Raw genomic sequence first — 26,447 nt, forward strand, 5'->3', positions numbered from 1 at the left:
GCCTCCCAGGTACTGCTGTGGGAAATTGAGGGTAATTTCTATTCAGAACATACTTTCATGGTCCCCATAATGTGTATTCTGTCGTGTTCACCGCTTGCACAGTTTGTTCATAAAATAGTAGTCATGGAGGTCGACAGCCTGCATAGAACCAGATGCAGGTGAGTCATTTATCTTTTCTCCTAACTGTGCATTCAAACTAGATGCATCTGTGCATCATACAGCTGATTTATATATATTAGATCTGCTTTCTAAGCTGCACGTATAATTGCCTCATCAAAGTGGAAAAACTGTGCAACTGTTAAAAATGTGGAAAAGCTGTTGAAATTATACTGATTAAAGATGTTTGTCCTTCAAGGATAACGGTGTATTGATGCTGGGGGAACTAATACTTTAACACTCTACATCGAGATATGTAAACCTTTTATTGCAAGCAATGCCAAGAACAATCCCAACACAGGTTACAATTTGCAGGAATTTCATGTTCATATTTATTATTCTGAATGCGTCTTTTACATTGAGATTCCTGTTAAAGAATCACAACAAAAACTTGCAAGTTATGGAGCAGTAAAATTCCAAAGATGTTTCAGAGGGATTAAGATATTGATGAAGTACTTCCCGGTCAAAGTGTATTTAGGTTTGATTGTCAGTGAATAACACACAAAGCTGGAGAAACTCAGCAGGTCAAACCAGGTTCTATATATAGCAAATGTAAAAATACATAGCCGACGTTTCGGGCTTGAACCCTTCATCGCCTACCATGATTGTGTGTTTTTACTTCAACCACAACGTCTACAGATTTTCGTGTTTTACCTTTGCTTTGTATGCTGTACAGGCATGTCACCTTACACAGAAGTACAGAAAAGTGTAAGAGAAACTTGCCAGGTCACACAACTTCATAGAAAGTAATTGAGGTTTTGGGCCTGAGCTGTTCTTCAGGGGCCGCCTGAATAAAAATGAATTGTGGGGTGGAATTGGATGGTGGAAGTGGGCAGAGAAGGGAGAGGTACTGTTTTTCAGTGCTCTTCCTTCCCCCTTCTCCCCATCCCTTCTCACCACGCCCCAACTTTTTTTCAGGTGTCTGCCCATTTTTCAGTACTCCTAGCCTGTGGAGAGAAGATCTAATCTATTTAATTAATTTGCCTTCATATGTGCACTCAAGACACTTGGCGACTTGTGAAAAGATATTCAGGGGCTTTTGCCAGCACATGGGGTGAACAGATTTATTCATGCATGGGCCAAAAGTGACTCAAGTACCTGACTCAAATGGAGGTAAAACCAACTGCACCTTGTATTCTGTCTGGGCCGTCTCCAACCAGGCAGCATTGATATTGACCTCCAATTTCTGTTAACTCCCCTCCCTCACTCTTTATTACCCTATCTCACTGTCCTTCATCTCCCAACCCCTTCCTTCTTAGCCCTCTGCCTTATCACCCCTTCTAATCCTGTATCCACATATTACCTCCTCCCTTCACCACTGTTTATTCAGGTGCCCACCTGATTTCCACCATTACTGATGACGGTGTTGTCTTGTCCCCATGCTCTTCTGCAGGTACAGAGGTTGCCTCCTGCAGTAGGCCAGTGGTGTACCACCACAAGTGGCTGCTAAATTAAAAAGTTACATGTTTATTCTTCACACATGAGAAGTGATCAAGGCTACCATCTCAGAAGTGGAATAATTTCTGCTCTTCTTATGCATGTAAAAAGCTCCTCTACTTTTTTTTCAGTTCCATGGTACAACCGTTGTGAACAAGGCTTATTCTCTTAGTTGGAGTGCAGTAGAAATGCAAGAAATAATGAAGAAAGCTAATGGACTAGAAATTAGTCTGCAGCCCAAAAAGAATGTTAAACAACAATGGACACAGGCATCCAATCTATGAATTGGGGTTATATGTTGCATTGCAATATTCTACTGTGGACAGAACCAAACTATCGTGCTCCTTTCATTCACTTCCAGTAAATCCCCTGCATCAAACCCAGTTGTGTAGGTGGGGAAATGATGGTCTGGTGAGCTTCACCCGATTTTTGTTTTGTTTTGGTGGAAAATGTTTCTGAGAATTTTGTTCTTTTCTTGTTCTTAAATCTACAACTAAGTATTGCATTTACTTGTTTATTATTTTTTTTATCATTGGAGATACTACACAGTAACAGGCCTTTCCCACCATGCGACCACAGTGACCAGGTATACCCCAAGTGACCAATTAACCTACTCAACCTGTATGTTTTAGTTTTGTGAATTGCATATTTGAAGTTTATTTTTCCTTTAGTGGAACTTGTACATTCCTCCTTAAGGTGATTTAAGACCAAAACTAAATCAGAGCTGCTGAATTTCTAGCTGGATGGCCATTCCAAAGGACATGGTCATAGGTTACCATATATTTATATATATAGCAAAAACAACAAGTGCAAACATACTGTTTATATGTGTGTTAAAATTTCTCTCTCTCTCACACACACACACACACACACACACACACACACACACACACACACACACACACACACACACACACACACACACACACACACACACACACACACACACACACACACACACACACACACACCCTTGGACCATGTCCTGCTTTGGAATACTTGTTTATGATGTAATAGAATCCAAAGCTATGGACCATGCGTTTGAAATCCATCAATGTGAAGGAGAAAGAAACTTGACTGAATGTTGTACCAACAACAACCTCGATCTCAATGGCACCAAAACCATGGAGCTGATTTTGGACTTTAGGAAGGGGAAAACCAGAGGTGTTTGATCCAGGGATCATTAGGAGATCAGAGTGGAGAGGGTGAGCATATTTAACTTCCTGGGAGCCTCTATCTTTGAGGACCTTTCCACAATCCAACTCATCAACGTCATCATGAAGAAGGCACGTCAGTGCCTCTACTTCCTCCGGACTTCGGTACAACATTGAAAACCTTGGCAAACTTCTACAGATTTGTAGTAGAAAATGTGCTGACTGGCTACATCATGTCCTAGTTGGTGGGTGAGGGTTGTGGGATGCACCGATACCTCTGAGTGGAAACCCTGCAAAAGGTAGTAAATATAGCCCAGTACATCACAGGCAAAACTCTCGTCACCATCAAGAATATCTACATGGAATGCTGCCATTAGAGAGCAGGAGCAATCATCAAGGATCCACACCCCTTAGGACATGCTCTGTTCTCACTGCTACCATCAATAAAGAGGTATTAATGCCACAAGACTTATACCGCTAGGTTCAGGAACAGTTGCTACCCCTCCACCATCAGATGTCTAAACAACAAACTCAGTCATAGACTCATTTACAGACTTACTTTGCACATTAAAAAAAAAATTAGCGACCCGCTCATGTTTGCCAAGTGCAACTTGCTATTTCTCTGTCTCCCCTTTCTGTGAAGGAAATTTGAGACAATTGGAGCTTTTTACATGCATAAGAAGAGGAAGATATTGCCAATAACATTATTGGGTAGAATTAATTGTATTAAAACAAATATTTATTTCAAACATTACCAGTAAGGATACGACAAAAGTTTTTTTCAGGCATTAAATAAAAATATAAGAACTTTTTTGAATGGTAAAATTTCCAAGAGTTTCTTTAGACAAATTAACATGAAAGTTTGAGTTGGGAGGTTTACAATGACCAAATGTTAGAAGTTACTGTAAGGTGGTTCAAATGAGATTTTAACTTTTTTTTTTGATGAGGGAGAAAAGCCAGCATGGATTAAAATAGAAACTGATAAAATAAGAGAGAGAATATTGGAAGACTTCATATATAAATGGGAATCAAAATTATTATCTGGGGGAGGGAAGCATCTTTGTTGAAACATTTGATTAATATTTAGAATAAGGTAAACAATGAAATTGAAATGAGGAGAGTTATTTTGCCTAAAATGTCTTTGATACAAAATCGACTTATTCCATTCTTAATGGATTATCAATTTTTAAACATTTGGTCTCAGAAAGGAATTAGATATGTAGAAGATTGCTACGAAGGAAGGAATTTAATGTCATTTGAACAATTAAAAAAAGTATGGGATACAAAATAATGCACTTACTTTGTTATTATCAATTACGGGCTTATTTAAGAGATAAATTGGGTCCAACAATGTTATTACTGAAATGTGGTGATGTAGAAATGTTGATACGTAGTAGATATATTAAGAAATTTATTTCAGCTATGCACATTTTATTGCAGAACGGGACTTTTAAACAATGTTGGGAGACAGATTTAAATACTAATATTGATGAACAAAATTGGTGTGATTTGTGCTGAGATAGTATGACAAATACTATAAATGTTTGATACAGATTAGTTGAATATATTTTTTTTACATAAACTATATCTCACACTACAGAAGTTAAACAAATTAAAATCAGATTTATCAGACCAATGTTTTAGATGTGGTTAGGAGATAGGAACTTTCCTTCATTCTACCTGGTCTTGTCCTAAAGTGAAATCATTTTGGTCAAATTTGGCAATTTATTTAGAACGGGTTATGGGAATTAAATTTCCACAAAACCCCATGTTATTTTTATTAGGTAATATTAAAGGGATAAGACCTTAATCAATTTATTTACATACCAAAAAGAATTTGTAAAGATTGCCTCGGCAGTAGCAAGAAAATGTATAGCAGTGACATGGAGATCGGACACCCACCTGAGTATGGAGCCGACAAAACTCAGAGATACAGAGATGCGTGCCTTTTGAGAAGGTTAATTATAATCTGAGAAATAAATGCGATGTATTTTTGAAAATTTGGCACCTGACTATACAAATTGAGGGCATTAATTTATAGCTGTCTTCCTTAAGCTTCAAACCTTGTTAACCTCCTTGGATGGGTTAAAAGATACAAATGACTACTGCTGTGTGGTGAGGGGCTCCCCTTGGCAACCAGGTACCTGTTCTTGTTTTCTATTTTTCTTTATCCTTATTTTCTATGCTATATCTTATTTATTTTCTTGGAGTTATGTTTAAGGGAGGGGGTTGGGATCTTTATACCATCATGAAATGGATTTGATCCTAATATTTGATTACTGTATTGTGCATTTGTTTAAATGAAATTTTCAAAAAAAAGGAACTGCCTCGTACCCGAACCCCTCCCTTACCTAAACTCCCTCAACTGCCAAACACTATTTTTTTACTGAATATTTATTTATTTTTCTTCTATATTGCACTATCAGTTTATTTACATTCCTTTCTTTGCTTTCATTTCTCACTGTTGTGCATGTATATTGTCTTGAGTTCAGTTTCTTGCAGTACCGATAAGCAGAAATTTTGCAGGAAAAAGAATCTCTCAGTTGTATGTGATGTCATCTGCTCCCACAATAAATTTGAACTTTAAACTTCAAAACTGATTTCCTAAGGCTCACAGTTTTATCCATCAGCTGCTAACATCCATGCTGGTTAAGAGGAGTGCATGTGCCAGCAATCATCTCTGAGTTAGCAGGTGTGAGCGGACAATCAAATGATTGAAGAATCACTTGAGACTCAGGTCTATTGCATACATCAACCCTTTGTTGTTTATCACCAGTGGAGTGAAATGTTGTGTGTTCCAGACAAATTCTCTACAGAACAAAGAAAATATGTATTTTTATACCTTTTACAGTTCATTCCTGACTGGCTACAGACCAAGAACATTAACAATTCATTCCTTTTTAAAATGGTAATGAGATAGCAATGGTAGAAGAGACTTCTGGGCCATGAAATGTATGCCATACAATTACACCCAATTAAATTACCAACCCCGTATGTTTTGGAGGGTGGGAGGAAACCAAAGAAACTGAGGACAACCCACAGATGTCACAGGGAGAACGTACAAATTCCTTACAGACTGTGCGGTGTTCGTGCACTGGTCCCTGGGGCTGTAATAGTGTTGAGCTAACCACTAGGTTAACCATGCCAGGTTTCTATAAGGTTGGGGGTTGGAGTGGCTTAGCTATCTTATAGCTAAATGATGGACAGCCCTGGTCATTCCATAATGATTACCAGACTCCTTGTTTATCGTCTCTGAGCTAGGTTAACCATGCCAGGTTTCTGATAAGGTTGGGGGTTGGAGTGGCTTGGCTATCTTATAGCTAAATGATGGACAGCTCTAGGTCATTCCATAATGATTACCCGACTCCTTGTTTATCATCTCTGAGCCAGGACAATGACCCTTGTATTCAGAGACTTTGTGCATCCAGCTCAAACTGCCTCTCCGTAATGACAAGAGGCTCAACTAGTCTGTTCTTTCCATGAGACCACAGACATAGAATGTGGTCACAACCCAGACTACCCTGTCAGTTTCCCATTTTGTGCCATGGTGTGCGATGGTCTTCTACTCTTGGAACTTATTACTTGTTTACTTTTACATATCTACTGTATATCAAGAGTTCAGGATTTATTCCCAGTTTGATCACCGCTTTGCCAGCACTTCAATCCAGTTTCAGCAAGGTCTAAATGTCTGAGATGCAATTATGCTGAAGGCATTGATCTGAGATCCCATTATCCTGTTGTTTCATGTTGTTATTTATATGCATATTGGATGAGACATTTTGGAAAATCATAATGATAATTAAAATACTTAATTTGCTTTGAATATTTTGTGGTATGAACATGAAAGGTGCTATATTAATGCATGTATATATGTGTTATCTTTCTTTGGCTATCACATCAAAATTAAAATATTAATTGTATTTCTCTACACTGACTAATGTAACAGACAATGATGAACATATGTTTAATTTTCTGGCTCTTTATTTAAAAACAAGATGTTACAGAATAATTTAATACATTTATGGAATAAAATACATTTAAGGAGTAAGGTTAGATTGTGGGGGTTTTAGATATTTGTTCAGGTACATATCACAAATAGACATTTCAGTTAACATTCTACAAGAAACATTAACATTTCCCAAAGGACATCTCATTTGAAACACAAGAGCTATGCCTTAGCACAGACTTCCTGTCTGCCAAAGTCTTTACAGACTTCCTGTCTGCCAAAGTCTTTACAGACTTCACAAGTAGGTGTTAAATAGGACTGACGTTATAGAATTGGAATGGACTATTGTCTTTAAAGAAACAGATGTCCATCCTCAGAAATTGATTAATCTTTTGCTATTAAAACTGGGGCCAGCTTGAAGTCTGTGTTCTATGAAGGGTCATGTGGTTTTGAAAAGAGAGAGAGAGAGTGATGGTCAGTTTACTGCAGCAGGTTTGTGGTGAGCGCTGCAAAACTGGGAGACTTGATAAAGACCTTACTTGAAGATAGGTTTTGAGTTCCGAGTTCACCCTATTCTAAACCCTTATAGTCAATTACAAGAGCATGTGGCTGGTTAACATGTTTCTCCTGAAATAGGGGAAAAAGAAGAACACTTTGTGGTATCCTGGACGAAGAGGTTATCTTTGGGAAAACCCATGAGGGGGCAAGTGGCTGATTGAAGGAGATCAGTTTGTGTGTTTCCAACAAGAACCTTCCTGAGCAATAACAATTTAAGTTAAAGCACCAGAGCCTGTTGAAGATCATAAATATGAAATTTTGTGCACACTATGGAAAATTATAACCATATAACCATATAACTACTTACAGCACAGAACAGGCCAGTTCGGCCCTACTAGTCCATGCCGTAACAAATCCCCACCCTCCTAGTCCCACTGACCAGCGCCCCTCCAGTCCTCTCCTATCCATGTAACTATCTAGTCTTTCCTTAAATGTAACCAATGATCTCACCTCGAGATGTCGGAAGCTCATTCCACATGCCCACCACCCTTTGCGTAAAGAAATTTCCCCTCATGTTCCCCTTATAATTTTACCCCTTCAATCTTAAACCATGCCCTCTAGTTTGAATCACCCCCCACTCTTAATTGAAAAAACCTATCCACGTTTACTCTGTCTGTCCCTTTTAAAATCTTAAACACCTCTATCAAGTCCCCTCTCAATCTTCTACGCTCCAGAGAAAAAAGCCCCAGTCTGCACAACCTTTCCCTGTAACTCAAACCTTGAAATCCTGTCAACATTCTCGTGAACCTTCTCTGATTGCCTGATACCAGTGAACTTGGAGAAGTGAATAGTGAAACAAAGAACTTTCCTGAACACATAAACATTACATACATGTGTGCTTAGAATTAGAAGGGGGTTAAGTTTGGTTAAATTAATAGTATCAAGTTAAATATTGATCTTACATGAAGAAAAAATTAAAACCTTTTTGTTTACGTAACCATTGTCTTGGTGAATTTCCGTTACTGCTGGTTTTTGGAATCCTCTGGGCTTGTAACACGTGATTATTAATTGCTCATCCATAATTTACTGCTGAGAAGTGAGAAAGTTTCTTGCTACTTAGCAGCTCGTTTGAAAATTCAGCCTCAAATGTTAAATTGCTCAAATGGCTACATTATGATTATCTCATCATTGTTCCTTTTTGTTAGAACTATTTTCATCCCATTGAGTGCATCACATGGAAATTATCGATGAGAGAGAATGAATACAAGACTACAGTTTGGTCCCATGATTGCTCATGTGTACTGACAAATGCACACTCCCATAGTTTATGATGTCAACGGAACTCTGGAGTAAAGTATCATTTACACACTGCCATCCATAATTGTTATATTTTTCTAATTGTCATATTATAATTAAAGAAATCTTCCCCAAGGTTAAAAGCTGTGTTTGTTTCAGAGCTCTTTATCAGAAGGCACAAATCTACACTCTTTGCCAAGTGTCTGCTGAGAAAAGACAGTGCACAAGGAGGAGAGCGAGAGACTGCAGTTTTATTTTAAGCATAATTAGTTAATTCCAGTCACAGGCTGTGCCACCAAATATCCCAAACCATCAACTGTAAAGATCCACAGACCCATCCAAAAGGTACATGAAGGAATTTTAACTCAACTCTGCCAGCCTTGCTTCGTGTGACCTGTTCCCCAGTCCAGGGAGCATCCTAGTGATTCTCTCTGCACCCTCTCAAGGGTGTCTCCAGCCTTCCTGTAGTGAGGCGGCTGGAGGTGAGTGCAGTTCGCCTGTTGTTGTCTCACCAGAGTTGTAGCATAACAAAAGATCTAAAGGAGTTGTAGCAAATTGTCCCAACTCTTGAATTCTTTGTCCTTTCATTTGAAAGCAAAGCATGTCGCGTTCACTGCTTTCAGGGAAATATAGATTCAGACTCAAGTAGTTGTGGAGACCGGATCATGGGGTATATTTAAGACAGAGATTGACAGGTTCTTGATTAGCTAGGGCATCACAGTTTATGGGGAGAAGGCTGAGCAGTGGGTCTGAGTGGGGAAATGGATCAGCTCATGATTAAAAAGCAGGGCAGAGTCTATGGGCTGAATAGCCTATTTCTAGTCCTATGTCTTGTGGTCATAAGAACTTGACTCATAGGGTCTTGAAGTGTCTCGACTCAAAACGTTGACTGCCCATTTCCTCCCACAGACATTCTCATCCTGCTGAGTTCAATCAACAACTTGTTTATTTTTTCCTGGGCTATGTCTTGAAGATGCACCTCAAAGTCAGCATCTTTGCCTGAGATTTTGGCACTTCATCCTAATTTATATTGCCCAAGTTCCAAACTTGAATTCAATTGTTTACAATTGCATGTTCCAAGATCCAGTGGAGGAAAAATCTTGATTTATATGCAATCCAGACAGGTCAAAGCTTACTAAAGTGCAAAAGATGGTGTAGGATAAAATGGAAGTGCAGAACATAGCATCATGGAGAAAAATGTTCAATTAAAGCACTGGATTCCTTGAGAGAACCATTCAATACCCTCTTTGAAGTGGGAATGAAACTATCTTTGAAAAGTTATCTCTGAATGGACAACAGTAAACCTATTAAGACACTATTCCAATATTTATTGTGCTTGTTAAGTGTTTGGTTCACGGATGGTCATCAGGATTTAATACTTTTATGTTCATTTCTGTGCTGCTAGATGTTAGATAATAGAAACAGAATGTTGCTAGAGTAAAGGAGAAGCCCAGTTAGCCCCTGAATAAGATCATGGTTGATTGGTTATTGATTCCATTTCCCTTCTTCTCCTTGATATTCCTTAATATCTTAACAGAAATCTATCCATCTTTCATCTAAAATGAAGATATATGGATCCTGTATTTCCGGCATCCTTTTAATGATGTGTTGCTTCCTCCCAGGTGACATTGCTGTGAACCCCTCACCACCCCCCACCCTTAGATTCCCTAACTCCTGGAGCAGTATAGCACAGGAACAGACTATTCATCCCCCAGAGTTGTGCTTGACAAGATGTCCAAGTCAAACTGAAACACTACTGCGTGTACTTGAAAGAAACTCAGAAAGGGTTTCTCCCAACTCACTCTGTCAATTGCATTTAATATCCTTAAAACTTCAATCAACTACTTGTTAATCATTTAAATTTCAGAGAACATAATATTATTTCTGCAATCCATGTAATTCAATTTTGGAAAGCGGGCAATGGTCTAATCAAACTTCCTTGAATATCCTCTTGATATTGTCCCTGAACTGCTCACAGTACTCCCCTATCTAATTTACTAAAGCTTTGTTAAGCTAAACCATAACTTCTGCATGCTCTACACTTTAGATGTAAAAGCCAGAATTCCTTTATTTTCTTCCTCTGGATTAATGGAGCAGGGAGATGCAGCACACAAACACACTCTGGCACACTGAACCCGCACCAATTATCAGCCACTCATTTAAACAAATACTCTATTAATCCTATTTTATCCTCCCCTACCCTACCCACCCCCCCTCATAAATTTCCCTCAGTTTCAATGATTCACTCACAAATCATGGAAATTTACAGTGGCCAACTAATCAAATCTGTAGGGTGTTGGAGGAGCACCCAGAGGAACCCATAGAGTCACAGCGACAATATGCAAACTCCACATAAACAGCTCCATCAGCTGTGTCGCTCTGCTGGTAATGTAATAAACATTGCAACATTCCCTTCCAGTGCACAAACTCTTCAAACAATGTCTTTCTTATTTGTTTTAATCTTTAGTTGCAAACAAATCAGTTAGCGTGATGGCTAGCACAATGCTATTACAATGCCAGTGACCAAGGTTCGAATCTGACACTGTCTGGAAGGAGTTTTCATATTCCTTCTGTGCCTGCATGGGTTTCTTTGCACCCTTCAAAATGTACGGGGGGTTATAGGTTAATTGGAACATTTGGGCGGCAGGGGCTCTTGGACAGGAAGGGCCTGTTGTCGTGCTGTCTATCTAAATTAAAAAAAAATAAAGTCCTCATGCTCAATAGAAAGTAAAATTACTCTGCCCTCCCTCCCATATTCACCTAGGACCTCATGCCTGTGGACCTGCGTTCATCCCCCTGCCCTTCTCCCCCCCTTCCCCGCCATTTTATTCAGGCACCTGCCTACAAATTGATCATTCCTTTTTGAAGGGCTCAGCCTGAAATGTCAGTTATGTATCTTTACCTTTGCTATTTAAAGTGTGCTGTGTGACCTTTTGAGTTTCTCTGTAGCCTTTAACTACATTCATAGCATCTGCAGACTTTCATGTTTCAATTTACTCTGCCCTGTATTTACAGGATTTCATTCTGCGATACCCCAAGACAACTTATGATCAATTTTATTACTTTTCCTTGGAAAATATAAAATTGTAAGGATTGCATAATTTTATTAGTGACTGTTAACACTGGGATGCAAGGTTAGCATAATGCTGTTACAGCGCCGGCAATTAAGATTGGGTTCAAATCCCACGCTGTCTGTAAGTAGTTTGTACTTTCTTCCCCGTGTCTGCATGGATTTCCTCCGGGTACTCCGGTTTCAAAATATACTGGCAGTTGCAGGTTAATTGGGTGTATTCGGGCAGCATGAGCTCATGGACCAAAAGGGCCTGTTAACGTGCTGTATGTCTAAATTCTAATTTTAACACCTGAAACTTATTTAGAATTTTTTTCATTATTTGTTTGCTTTATTTAATGATTTTTTTTAGATCCTTCTGGCTTCTATTGACACCTTCTTTATGTCAAATATACTGATCAAAACAATTAACATTGGTTACTGATGGTATTTTCCAGTTTTGTCTTGTTTGAAGATATCTTCTTCCAGCCTTTCTAAGCTCATCAAACCTCATCCTTGTCTTTAATTTTAGTCTGCACAAGACTTTATAAAGACATTTCTTATGAAGTCAGGTCATTGCTTTTTCTATACCCTTTCTTCCTGTTCTCCCTGTGACTAGGTAGGCTTTCTTCTGTTGCCTTGATTACATTGCATACACAAAGATCTGCTGGTGGTTTAATTAGCTATCTTAAAATTGCTCACAGCGTAGGTGGTTAATGGAAGAATCCTGGAGGACATTAAGATAGAGCAGAGAAATAAGTGGATGAATAGGGATGGAATCGTCCTGAGAGCTTGCATTGATTCAGTGATCGTGACGATAATTTAGTTGATGTTTGAAACAAGGATTTATTTAAAAAATAATCAGGGTGAAAATGAAACAACAAAACATTGACAAATGAATCAGTCATTTTTTTAAGATCTGGATATTTTTGGCAAGGGTGACATACATTGCCATTCTTAAAGGGCTATCAGAAGATGCAGGTGAGGTAAATTCATGGGCTGCTGCAGTCCTGGGGAAAGTCCTTCCACTGAGCTGTTAGGGAAGGAATTTCAGAAATAGGCAATGACAATGTCCAACCAAAACGGAAAAGAGCTCACATTGGATGGGAACATACATTCAGAGATATTCTCATTCAGCTAATGCCCTTGCCCTTGTTCTTCCTGATGAGAGAACTCTTGAGTTTGAAAGGTGGTGTTGGAATAGCTCTGGTGAGTATATCGTTGATACCACACACTGCACAGGTGGTGGAGTGAACAAAGTTTTGGAGCTACCAATCAAAAGAGCTGCTTTGTCTTGCAAAATGTCAAGCTTATTGAGAATCATTGGGCATGCACTTATCCAGAGAAGTGAGAACTATTCCATCCAGGGAATCAATTAGAGAATCACGATGCAATGGGCACAGCCCCTTGCACTTACAGCTACAGTATTTCCATTCTTGTTACGTTATTATGTATTTTGTTGGAGGTGTCACTTTTGTGGGAAGTATGTTACTTATCACATGAGCTTGTGTCTATTGTCTAGGTCTTACCTAATATAGTTATGAGGCCATTTCATGCTACAAGTGCAGAGGGAAAAAATAAAACTTGCCTTTCATAGAGCAGGGCTAAAAGGCTGCTCCAGAATCACATTCGTAGTGCCCTCCGGAGCCGATGGAAGCAGGGTGACTGGTGGCATAGCGCCACCTGTCATAAATACGCAGCAGAGCAATGGCCGTCTTCTTTACCCATAACCCCCCACACAGCTGGGTTTCCCAGAACAGTTCCAGCTGCTTGGGGGATTATGGGTAAAGAAGACGGCCATTGCTCTGCTGCTTTTTGAGCCATAGAGAGCAGCTCCAAAGGCTGAAGTGGCCTGGTGAGGCTGTCACAGCCTGCTCTGGCCACCCCCTGATGGCCCTTACTGGCCACCGCTGTCCCGACAGCTTCTGCCTGCCTCCCCTGTCTTGAGGGGGACATGGAGGGAGAGGGGTGAGTGGGGAGATAGGTCATGGGCAGATGTGCCGCTTACAGCAGCTGCACCTTCATGTGGGACAGCAGAGTGCTTCACTCTGCCAATTATCCTTCCCCGAGAAGGTTTGCTTTCAGGGCCTCAGAGCCGGCCATGGCGTATTCAGAAAGGTAAGTCTATAGACATAAGGCTGAAGAGTCTCTGCCTTTACAGTCGGGCATGTTCCTTGCTTGTGTTACAAGATCAAGATCAACTATAAAGAAGGCATATCACACAGGGGTAAAGATGAACAATTACTTTATTAACAAAAATTCACCTTCAAACTTTAATTCAAAATCCTCCCTTTTATAACAATGCCCACTGGTTAATATACAAATTTCTATAACAGTGTAAAACTAATAAATTCCCCAGCCTAAGTATAACATATGTAATTAAAGTCTAAGTTATATTTCCAACCAGCCCACAGAAAAACTTAGACACAAAACAAACACAAAACACACAAGTCTCACAAAATTTCAATCTCAATCGAAGCAAAGATCATAAACAGAATTCAGTTTTTTTGGTATATTGAAGCCAAAAGATTTTTGAGAGAGAGAGAGAGCACAAAATTCGAAGTTGTCTTCTTGTGTTGCTTGCAGAGAGAGGAACCACTGGCTTTGTCCAGATCCTTCTGAATGTTCATCCCTTTTTGAAATCCCAATATTCTAAACTGTCCTCCAGACCATGACTCATGCTCTAGGCCTTCTTCCACTCCACAGCACCACCCAAGTCCAAGTCCAAGTCCAGAAATTTTTAGATCATTTTCTGCACATGCTCAGTCTGTCTCCCACTCTCTCAGCAGTCCACCTTTACCTTGGCTCGTAAAGGCAAACTGTCACTTTTTAACTAAAACACACAGCACATAGGCCAATATACAACACAGAACTCTGTAACACTTGAAAGGGCTGATGTATTACTTCATTTGCTGTGGAGCTACAAATGGAATTGAATGCAGTGTCATCTCCAACAAATAATCCTACTTATGAACTTAGAAAGAAAGGAAGTGCTTAGCTGAATCAGTAAACATAATTGGAGTTGCATCATGGTACCAGTTTACCTTTTGAAAATTTTTGCCATTTAACTGATAGAAGTTACTTGTAACCACATTTTACTCTATTCACCAGGCATGCTTGTACAGTAACAGATCCTTTTGGCCCATGAGCCTGTGCCATGCAATTACACCTCATTGACCCCAATATGATTTTGAAGGTGGGAGGAAACCGGAGGAAACCCATACAGACATGGGGAGAACATACAAATTCCTTATAGGCAGCACAAGATTCGAACCTGGGTCCCGAACGGTGATGCTCTAACGGGTACGCAGCCGCCCTACACTAACTGCGCAGCTCCTACACTAACTGGGCCACTTGTAAACCTGTCAAATTAAATATCAAGATAATAGTTTCTTGTGTTGGAGGCAGAAGGTTTACTTGACACTGCAGTAAAAAAAATCCATGGTTAAACATTACATGAATGTTTTAATCTAGTCTGACTGACAAATAATAATCTTTTATTGCAGTCCATAAGTCTATTACCATCACATTAAGATAAAGGCAAGTGTGACCCAGATAGACATTGATCTTCTCTTGTTTAGTCTTTTCCGTCTTCCTAAATAAAATAGCTCAGTTTAATCAATCCCTGAAATTCTGCTCCAAAGATTCAAAAATGTTGCAGTAATCTTATTGTTAATTAGATGGCATTGATTCCTGCACAATGTGTAGATGTGGCTTTCAAAATTCTAGTGGTAGTTGTGGGCCAATGGTCAAGGAAATGTACAACAATAAGGGTCAGATATCTAATGGTAAGAGTTTACTGTCACACATATAAGTATAATGTATGGATGCACTTGCTGAAACAATCAAGAAACACACTGTGGTGCACTATTAGCCAGAATCAGACACACACAAGGTAAAGACTGTACAATCCACAAAGACTTCCACAGAGCCAGGCTGGCTGTAGCTGCAGTAACTTTGAGTGAGGCTTTGGGAGCCTGGCGCTGGCTTATATCCCGGAGGGTGATTGACACCCGATCGGGTGGGGCTTGATCTATTCAGGCTGACTGATTGACAGCCAGCTAAGTGTTGTCCTGTCCCCTTACACTCCTGCATGTACAGAGGTTGCCCACTGCAGTAGGCCGGTGGTGTACCACCACATTCACCCTCTTCTTTAAAATTGTCGGGGGGAGATGGTGGCAGCAACAAAGGAATCGCACCCACTATATACATACAATATTTACAGGTTGAGATCTGCCGGTTGCCGGGGTATCTGTGACCGTCATAGGACTGGCTACTGGCCACTGGTCGGAGGGGAAGTGGGGGGGGCTGGCGGCAGGGGTCTGTGTGGCTGGTGTGGTGCCGTGCGGAGGGGTGGCCGGGGAGGCTGGGATCTACGTATATTGGATGGGTGGGGGGGTGAGTTCATCTCCCAAGGCTGAAGTGGGCCCCTGGTGATCAAGGAGGGCCTTCGTGCCCCATAGCTGCCTGGGGACAGGGATGTATGCCCAGTCAGTGTCATCCTGGGCTGGAGGGTGGCGTGGTGTGGTGGGTGCTCATGCTCATGCCAGGTTCCTGGTTGAGACGGTGTCCTCCCTGCCACTGCTGAACCTAACATAGGTGTAGTTGTGGTTTGCTTGTAGGAGAAAAACCTGCTCGACCAGGGCTTCGGCCTTGTGTGTCCATACATGCTTACGCAGAAGCACTGGTCCCGGGGACGAGACATCCTGGGAGGGACATTCCAGTCGCCGACCTCCTGGGGAATGAGAACAGATGTTCATGAGGGGTCTTGTTGGTAGCTGTGCACAGCAGCGACCGAATGGCATGGAGTGCCTCGGGCAGGGCGTCCTGCCAGCACTCAATGGCCTACCCTTTTGACCTGAGAGCCAGGAGGATGGCCTTCCAGACCACCCCGTTCTGACATTCCACTTGCCCATTCCTTCTCGGGTTATAGCTCGTCATGTGACTGGTCACGATGCCCCTCGCCGTCAGGTACTGGCACAGCTCGTCACTCATGAAACTAGACCCCTGGTTGCTGTGGATGAAGGTGGGCTAGCCAAACATGGTGAAAATCTGTCCCAGGGCCCTGATGACGGTGGCCATGGAGGTGTCCAGGCAAGGGATAGCGAAAGGGAAGTGTGAGTACTCGTCCACTATTGTAAGGAAGTAGACGTTTTGGTTCGTGAAAGGCAGGGGCCCTTTGAAGTCCATGCCGAGATGCTGGAAAGGCTGAGTAGCCTTTACAACATGGGCCTGGGGTGGGCGTTAAGAAGTGGGGTTTACACTTCGCGCAGACCTGACAGGCCTCGGTCATGTTCCTGACGTCCCTGATGGTGTACAGCAGGTTTTTGGACTTAATGAAATGGTACAACCTGTTAACACCCAGATGGCAGAGGAACCCATGCAATGCCTGCAGCCTATCATCATGCATAGATGCGCAGGTGCGAGAGAGGGCATCAGGGGAGTCGTTAAACTTCCCGAGGTGGTACTGGATGTCGTAGCTGTAGGTTGCCAGTTCGACTCTCCAGCGCAAGATCTTGTCGTTCTTGCTCTTGCTCTTGTGGGTAGTGTTAAACATGAACGCCATGGCCTGCTGGTCCGTGAGGAGGGTATATCTCCTGCTGGCCAGGTAGTGGCGCCAGTGGGAGACCGTTTCCACAATCGTCTGGGCCTCCTTTTCAATGGCATAGTGCCCAAGCTTGGAGCCGTGGAAGGTCCTAGAGAAGAAAGCGACAGGGCGCCCCCCTTGGATGAGGGTAGTAGTGAGGGTCACCTCAGATGCATCGCTCTTCACGGCCTGCATTGTAGCGTCCGCAATGTCTTGCCTGATGCAGATGACTGCTGCCTGTGCTTTGGTTGGGAGGGAAAAGGTTGTAGCTTGGGCCAGTGGGTGGACCTTGTCCGAGAAGAGAGGGACCCACTGTGAGTAATAAGAGAATAGGCCAAGGCACCTGCGGAGGGCCTTTAGCATGGGAGGGAGGGGTAACTCCATTAATGGGCGCATCCTTTCTGGATCTGGGCTGACAACTCCATGGGTCATGATGTACCCCAGGATGGCGAGGCAGGTGGTGCTAAACACACACTTCTTGTTGTAAATGAGGTTCAGCTCCCCGGCCATCTGGAGGAATTTCTCCAGGTTAGCATCGTGGTCCTGCTGGTTATAGCTGCAGATAGTGACATTATCCAGATACGGGAACGTCACCTTCAGCTTGTGCCGGTCTACCATACGGTCCATCTCTCGCTGGAAAACGGAGACCCCATTCGTGACCCCAAAGGGAACTCAGCAGAACTGGTACAGGTGCCCGCCCACCTCAAAGGCAGTGTAGGGCTTGTCCTTTGGGTGGATGGGGATTTGGTGATGTGCCAACTTCAGGTCAATTGTGGAGAAAACCCGGTAGCGGACTATCTCGTTGAACATGTCGATGATCCTCGGCAGGGGGTAGGCATCCAGATGGGTGTACCGGTTAATGGTCTGGCTGTAATCCACAACCATACTCTGCTTACTCCCCACTTTGACCACAAGGACTTGGGCTCTCCAAGGGCTGTTAATGGGCTCTATGACGCCTTCCGCCAGCAGTCGCCGCACCTCTGCCTTGGTGAAGTCTCTGTCTGCGGCACAATTGCCCCTACTCCTGTCGGCGATTGGTTGGCAGCCTAGCACAAGATGTGGGAAGAGCGCCCTTGGGTGATGCGCAATGTGGAGAGGCCGTAGGTTGGCCGGGACTGGTAGGTTGGCATGCTGTGTAATGTGAGTGGAGGTTGGGGCCTCCCAAAGGCAAGGGTGACATTCTGCAGGTGGCACTGGAAATCTAGGCCCAGGAGGATTGGGGCGCAGAGTTTTGATATGACTAGGAGCCTGAACCCTGTGTAAGTCTCCCCTCCCACAGTTGTATCAGCTGAGCAGCACCCGAGGGTACCAACAGTCTTATCTTTGGTGGTGAGGGTGATCGAACAGGTGGTGGGGTGAGCTTTTAATCCCAGGAGGTGGGCCACGCTCGGGTGAATGAATCTCTCAGTGCTGCCACTGTCGAACAGGCACTTTGTTACCTCCCCATTGACTTGTATGTCCATCATCGAGCGCCCGAGGTCATGAGGGACGTCCATGGCCAGTGTGGTAGCGGCCAGGACCATCTTGGAGTCGGAGTCATCATTCTCCGGCCGTCCGCAGTGAATTATGGCTTCCGGGGACATGTGGAGCATCGGTAGGAAGGCCTGGTCATCGCCCGTGTTGACCACGTCATCGTCGGTCACGGGGTGCAGCATGCGGTAGCCGATGGCATCCGGAGGCAAGGGGAGCATCGGTAGGGCGTTCTGGTCATTGCCTGTGTTGACCACGTTGATGTCGGTTGCTGGGTGCAGTGTGTGGCAGCCGATGGCACCCGGAGATGTGGGGAGCATCGATAGGGTGTTGAACACGTCGTTCTCAACATCATCAGGGTGCTCCGTGTTGGCCGCTGCCTGGCTCAAGATGGCGGTGGCGCATGGGGATCCACTGCGTGGCTGGCCTCCTTCCCCAGCCATGTCCGTTCCACTGGGGGAAGTGACATCATCACGGCCGGTGGCAGTGACGTCATTAAGTCAGCCAGAAATGACTTCACGCCATGAGCCGGAAGTGACATCACTGTAGATCTCAACGAGCGGTGCTGGCGAGGGCGGGGGCTGGTGCAGATGCTCGGAGCACACACTGCGACAGTCACTGGCGGGGCCAGATGTTGCACCATCGAAGTCGGGGAAGGCGGAAGTTGTCGCGGGGACAATGGTGCCACCTGGCACGCGCACGTGGAGGGGTCCATGGGGAGGTGGGGAGGTCATAGAGGGCCACGGAATTGCAGGCTGGTTTTGAGAGGCACATTTTTACAAAGTGGCCTTTCTTGCCACATCAGGAACAATACTGGTTCCTAGCTGGGCAATTTCGGCGCGATCGTTGGTCTGACCCACACCAGGACCCACAGTACTTACAGGGGTGCCGGGTGCCTGCCGCAGCGATGTTTCCCTCCCCAGCTCAGTATGGGGCTGCAGCTGCAGTGTGAGAGGGCCATGAAGAAGCCTGGGGGAACCTGGAATCGAAGGCTTCAATGTGCAGGGCTTCCAGGGTTTGGACCACTTCCACAGTCTTGGTTAGGGCATAGATATTGTCTTCCAGCAGCTTCTGCTGGATGGCCCTTGAGCTTAGCCCCCAGACGAAGGCTTCCTGGATTAGCCTCTCGACCTCCTCTGCACCTACTCTGGGTTCAGCCAGACATGGTCGGGCCAACTCTCGCAAATGTCCCAGGTAAGACTCAGCCATCTCCCCGGGTTGCTGGGCTCGGGTGTTGAGGAGGTACCTTGCACAGTCAGCATTCATAGGAGCTTGTACAAGTTCTCGAGAGTGTCCATTGTGCTCTTGTACGTGGAGCAGCCTTTGGTTGCCTGGAAGGCATGGGGACCCAGCTTTTACTGGTGTAGGACCAACCTCTTCTGAGTTTTTCCATGGCAGCCGTAGGAAAATTTTGTGGATTAAATTGTGGTGCACTGTTAGCCAGAATCAGACACACACAAGGTAAAGACTGTACAACAGGCTTTAATCCACAAAAACCTCCACAGAGCCAGGCTGGCTATAGCTGCAGTAACTCTGAGTGAGGCCTTGGGAGCCCGGCGCAGGCTTATATCCTGGAGGGTGATTGACACCCGACCGGGTGGGGCTTGATCTAGTCAGGCTGACTGATTGACAGCCAGCTAGGTGTTGTCCTCTCTCCTTACACTCCTGCAAGTACAGAGGTTGCACCCTGCAGAAGGCCAGTGAAATACCACCACACACACTAACCACAAAAGTATAAATTAAATGACCATAATATGCCAAGACACGAAAAGAGATAATAAATATGAAAGATTAGATAATAAAATTCTAAGTTTGTGAAAGAAAAAGTGAAATTTCTGCCATGACGACAGATTTTTTGGGGTCCAGAGTAGTTTATGGTTAAGGCTTGGTTAATATAGGTAACATTCAAAAGTCTGATAGCTCTTGGAGAGAAAAAACCTTTCCTTATACCTGAAGATATTAATGAGAGCAAATTGCGATGAGGGTGATGGAGGTCCTTTATAATGTTGGCTGCCTTCTTGAAGAAGCATCTCATATAGATGTTTTCAATGAATAGTAGCCCGTGATGGACTTGGCTAAATTTGCTACTTTCCGCAACCTTCTGCATTAACGGGCAGTTGAGATTTCAAACTAGACTGTGATGCAATCAGTCAATATTCTTTCCACAGAGCATCTGCAGAAGTTTTATGGAGTATTTGATGACATGAGCAGTCTTGTCAAACTTCTTAGAAAGTACAGTGTTTGAAAGTAGAACAGGAAAAAAAAACCCCATGAAGTAATCATGTAGTCCTCCAGGTATTGAGTGCCCTGAAGCTATTCTGAAGAACTGATATATCTCCTAGTTACGTTACCTTATAAATCTATTGCAGTCAAGTCTGTGCATCATTTGTGCTGGAGCAAGGGTTAAGCAAGAAGATTGCTAGGTTGCCAATAACAGCCACAGCTGTTATTAAGAAAAAGTAACTAACACTGAATAAAATGTCTTATTTATTCTCAGGAGGTGGGCAAGCTAGCAAAGGCAGGTTCAGGAGCATTTTTTTTAAACCTGTGTCAGATTTCTCCCCATCTGTGTTGGTCCATTTTGACAGATATGTCCTTTAGGACAAACATTTTTGATATCACTAAGCCATTCCATCTAGTGTGCACTCTCAATGTTTTTTTTTCAAGCCATCCTGAGGATGTACAGGGAGAGATTTATATGCAATAATGATCAGAAGCTTTGTTGAAATATATTTGACTTGATGACTTGAGACTTCATGGGTTCTAAGATTGATCTATGTCTGGGATTCCAAGGATCACCATGCAATATGTAAATCATTTTAAGGACTTTCCTGGTGGGTATATACACTTTATAGGATAAATAATATCCAGGGATCTTGATGGAATCTTCGTGTCCTACAACATGGAACAGGCTCTCCTCGCCCCAACATGTTCATGGCGACCGAGTCGGCATTTTGGGTTAATGCTCTCTGATGTGTTTCTGAGACCATGTTGGCTGACTGGTCTATGTGACAGCTCTCATCATGTTGGCATACCAACAGATGTCAACGAGGAAGTCGTTCGTGCCATGCCTGGACAAGTTTCTTAGAGTGCCATTTTCTATTCAGTTTTATTATTATTTATTTTCTCAGCAAACCTACATTTACTGAGTTGCTTCCAAGACCATTTCAACAACAAAGCTCTATTATTGGAATTACTGAATGGCCTGAACAGCTAATGATAACAGATTTCCTCTGCTTAAGAACATCAATGAACTGGATACGTTTTTACAACAATTTAGTCTATTGACATTCATCGTTTTATTTATGGCTTATTTATTTAACGGATTTTAAACTTACATTTGCTTGTTTCTCTGGATCATTAGTCCATGTATTACTAACCCAGAAGCATAATCATCATGTAACATACCCATGTAAATTGAGAAACATTATTTTCTTTTTGACCATTTCAATTTAATGCATAAAGGCAGGCAACACAGTTGAATCAGGTCGATCTGTAATGGTCACCTCAGATTGCCTTGTGAGATAATTAGCTCCTTGATTAACGTGCCCATATTTAATAATGAAATGACAGTGACATAAATGAGACTCACTCTGCATTGTCCAATTTTGAACAGTGTTTGAAGCCTCAATCCTTTGAATGATGTCAGGCAGGGCCTCATTTTCTATTTTTAAAGAATCCATAATCACTGGCAAATTTTAAGGTAATTTTTGGTTTGGAGAGAAAAAAAATAGAGAAAGCAGAATTTTACAAAGGGAATTTGAGAAATTTGCGACACAATCTAGTGTTGTTCCATTACATTTAATGAATAATTATAGAGTCCAGAAGAAATCGGCGACAGAGTCTGATGGTGGAGGGGGAGCAGCTGTTCCTGAACCTGGTGATGTGAGTTGTGTGGCACCTATGCCTCTTTCCTGATGACAGCAACGAGAACAGAGCGTGTGCTGGGTGATATGGATCGTTGATGATTGCTGCTGCTCTCTGACGCCAGCATTCCCTGTAGATGTTCTCGATAGTGGGGAGGGTTTTGCCTGTGATCTCCTGGGCTGTGTCCACTACCTTTTGGAAGGCTTTTACACTCAGGGGTACCGGTGTCCCCGCACCGGACTGTGATGCAGCCAGTCTGCACACTTTCCATCACATCTCTACAGAAATTTGCTGGGTTTCTGATGTCATTACAAACCTCCGCAAACTCCAGAGGAAGAAGAGGCACTGATGTGCTTTCTTCACGATGTCATTGGTGTGTTGGGTCCAGGAAAGATCCTTTGAGATAGTGATTTCCAAGAATATAAATTTGCTCACCCTCTCCATCTCTGATCCCCAATGAACTGGCACCAGGTGGATGCATTCTGTCCCTTCACCAGCTGCATGGTGACATTGCATCCCCTACGCTCACAGCGTGTATGCTGCGGGTCTGGGTGGAGCCAATACTGCGTCAGGTTAAACATAACTTTCCAAGTTGCCGTATGTTGAGACAATACCTTTCTTTCTAGTTCTGCCCGTAGTAAATGAATCAAGATCTCTGAGAGCACACATCTAGTATAGTTGTGCACCACCCTGGTTTCCACAAAGACGTTTCCTATCTCAGCCATCAGTCACGTGGTATGGGTCCATGTTTGCATTTGGGCCCAATATCCCAATTCTATCTCCTCTTGCACCATGTTTCCCCATGGATTTCTGATTCTGATTCCTTCCCCAACTTTAGTCCCTACCTTCTGTATCTTATTCTGTAGTGTCTCAATATCTGCAGCATTCAATATTCCCATTCCAGTCCCTACACCTCCCAGGACTCCTTCTACTAGTCCCCATTTACCACAGAGTTTAGCCATCTTTAGTCTAGGGTAGATACCCTGGCAAGCTCTCGTATTGTCTGAGGTATCATATCAGATATGGAGGGTGAGGTTTATAAGCGAGGACGACTGCAGCACCTTCTGGCAAGTCTCAAAGAGGCGATGTAAGTGTCTGCCCTGGGTATCTATGGGCATGGGGAGTGATGGTGTGTCTGCAGGGGGGCTAGCGGCTGTCCTTATGGATAGGAGATTGATGGTTACTGCTGTGGGGCCCACCATTGTTGGTACTGGGGCTAAGTCCTCATCCTCTCGGTAAAAAAACATAAGCATAATTTGCATCGAGCGCTTCCTTTTTGCATTCCCCAATCCATTGGAATAGGTTGGGGAAAGCATTTCCCCCTCACCACGCTTTGCGCCAATAAGGATCTGCTCGCTGTTGATGCCACCATTCATTCAGCTCCGGGGGGCTGAGGGGTTTAAAGGTCATTGTAAGGTTTCCGGTTTTGTATTGGAGAGGTCTTATTGTTAGTTCTGGTGATGCCCCGCACCCCAGGAACCATGACTGATCCCCATTCCAGATGATTCTACAATGCACAGTGGAGTTGTCCCAGCACCCCTAAGCGTCGGGGTTCTCCTTGGGAAAGATCTCGACTGTCTCCTCTCTGGTTACTTCCACCATTATTGTTGTCCATGCAAGCATTGCCTTTGTCTGTATCATCCCCCCAGAATGGCTTACATTGGGTTGCTTGGATCCAGCTGTCCTGTGCATTTAACTTTAATGAAGTTCTTGTGACTAGGATATGCTAGGGTGCTTTCCTGCATCCAAATCTTGGTAACCTCTTCTGACATCATAGGGCACCCCATCAGAGCCTCGTGTGGTGTCAATTTTGTATTCCGATTTACCTGATGGTTTAGGGCATATAATACTATAGGCAAGGCTTCTGGCCAAGGTAGTCCTGACTCGCCACACATTCTTTCCAATCCCCTATTTACTTCTGCATTTAATCACTCCACCATACCAGAAGATTGAGGCTGATATGGGTTGTGGAATTTCCAATCTATGCCCATTATTTCGCTTACTGCAGTCACTATCTTCCACATGAAGTGAGAACCTCGGTCGCTATTTATTCCCCGTGGGATCCCATACTGGGGAATCAATTCTTTCATCAGAATCTTAGCTACTGTCTGAGCATTATTCCTTTTTGTCGGGTATGCTTCTATCCAACGTGTGAACGTGTCGACGATCACTAATCGATATTTAAACCTTCTAAAAGCTGATATGTGGGCAAAGTCAATCTGCAAATTCTCGAAAGGGGCATGAGCAGGGGGAAGTTTAGCAAATTTGGCAGGTGAGCGCCCCCGATTGTTTTGCTGACAGATCAGACTGTTGCTTTATGTTATGTAGCATTCCTGCCTTTCCCAAATGGGCTTGTTTGTGTGCTAACTGCACCATAGCCCGGTACAGGCTTCTTGGACACACCACTCGACCATCGGTGCTTTTCCATATGCCTTTGAACATCTGGCATCTGTTGGTTTCCCACGTATGCTGTTCTTGGGTAGAAATTGGCCGCCATGCCAGCCCGCTCATTTCCCCTTGACACAGGATTGTTCTGATTGGTGTGAGCCTGACATTTAACAATGACCAACTCTGCTGGGAGTTGAATGGCTTCTAATAGCCCCTCTATCATTTCTGCATGTCTTATCCCCTTCCCACTGGCTGTTATGAACCCTCTATTTTTCCATATCTGGCCAAATTTGTGGGTCACCCCAAAAGCGTACTGAGAATCAGTATAGGTATTTGCACTTTTTCCGTCTGCCAATACACACGCTCTAGTTAAGGCGAACAGTTCCGCCATTTGTGCGGTGGTGCCTTCTGGTAGGGCATATGGTTTGATAGTTTTGTCATCATTCACTATGGCATACCCCGCATATAGCACCTCGTCCCGGGGCTGGTGTGAAGACCCGTAAACGTATAAGGTGATATCTGCTTCTATTGGGTCAGTCTTTAGGTCAGGTTTTGGGCTGGTCACAAGCTCGGTCTGTGCCAGCAGTCGTGTCCTTTGTTGTCTTCCTCTTCTGTTTCAGGCAATAGATGACAGCAATGAGAACAGAGTGTGTCCTGAGTGATGTGAATCCTTGATGATTGCTGCTGCTCTCTGAAGCCAGCATTCCCTGTAGATGTTCTCGATAGTGGGGAGGGTTTTGCCTGTGATCTCCTGGGCTGTGTCCACTACCTTTTGGAAGGCTTTTACGCTCAGGGGTAATGGTGTCCCCACACCAGACTGTGGTGCAGCCAGTCAGCACACTTTCCATCATATCTCTACAGGAATTTGCTGGGTTCCTGATGTCATTACAAACCTCCGCAAACTCCAGAGGAAGAAGAGGCACTGATGTGCTTTCTTCACGATGTTATTGGTGTGTTGGGTCCAGGAAAGATCCTTTGAGATAGTGACTTCCAAGAATATAAATTTGCTCACCCTCTCCATCTCTGATCCCCAATGAACTGGCACCAGGTGGATGCATTCTGTCCCTTCACCAGCTGCATGGTGACATTGCATCCCCTACGCTCACAGCGTGTATGCTGCGGGTCTGGGTGGAGCCAATACTGCGTCAGGTTAAACATAACTTTCCAAGTTGCCATATGTTGAGACAATACTTTTCTTTCTAGTTCTGCCCGTAGTAAATGAATCAAGATCTCTGAGAGCACACATCTAGTATAGTTGTGCACCACCCTGGTTTCCACAAAGACGTTTCCTATCTCTTTTGTAAGTGTAATTGGGTCGGGATAACTGTACCACCTCATAATTCTGTTCTTCGGGCTGTGGTGAAATGCTGCGTCAATTTTGAGTTGAGCAGCAGTAATAGGGCATGATTCGTGACCACCGTGCATGACTGATCATGCTCGCAGCGCCAGATTCTGTCACCGATTTCTTCGGGACTCTATAATTATTTAAATAGAAACCACAGCCCGGGAGATCGTTTCAGAAGAGTTTATGGACAAGGTTAACCTTGGAGAGTCCACAACAGAGACTCTGCCCGTATCAGGCAGAGAACAAGTTTTTAT

General features: G+C 43.5%; 2 long non-coding RNA genes across 2 annotated transcripts in view; one reads left to right on the plus strand and one right to left on the minus strand.

The window, feature by feature from the left end:
* Positions 1-8,589, plus strand: part of LOC138741043 (uncharacterized) — a 104,495-nt gene extending 95,906 nt beyond the window's left edge. Inside the window, exon 4 of the long non-coding RNA XR_011343286.1 lies at positions 8,397-8,589. This is a non-coding gene — a long non-coding RNA (uncharacterized lncRNA). The remainder of the gene's footprint in view (positions 1-8,396) is intronic.
* Positions 1-26,447, minus strand: part of LOC138741808 (uncharacterized) — a 782,604-nt gene that overhangs the window by 244,678 nt on the left and 511,479 nt on the right. The window lies entirely within an intron of this gene.

This window comes from Narcine bancroftii, chromosome 8, assembly GCF_036971445.1.
Source record: "Narcine bancroftii isolate sNarBan1 chromosome 8, sNarBan1.hap1, whole genome shotgun sequence".
Taxonomy (NCBI): Eukaryota; Metazoa; Chordata; class Chondrichthyes; order Torpediniformes; family Narcinidae; genus Narcine; species Narcine bancroftii.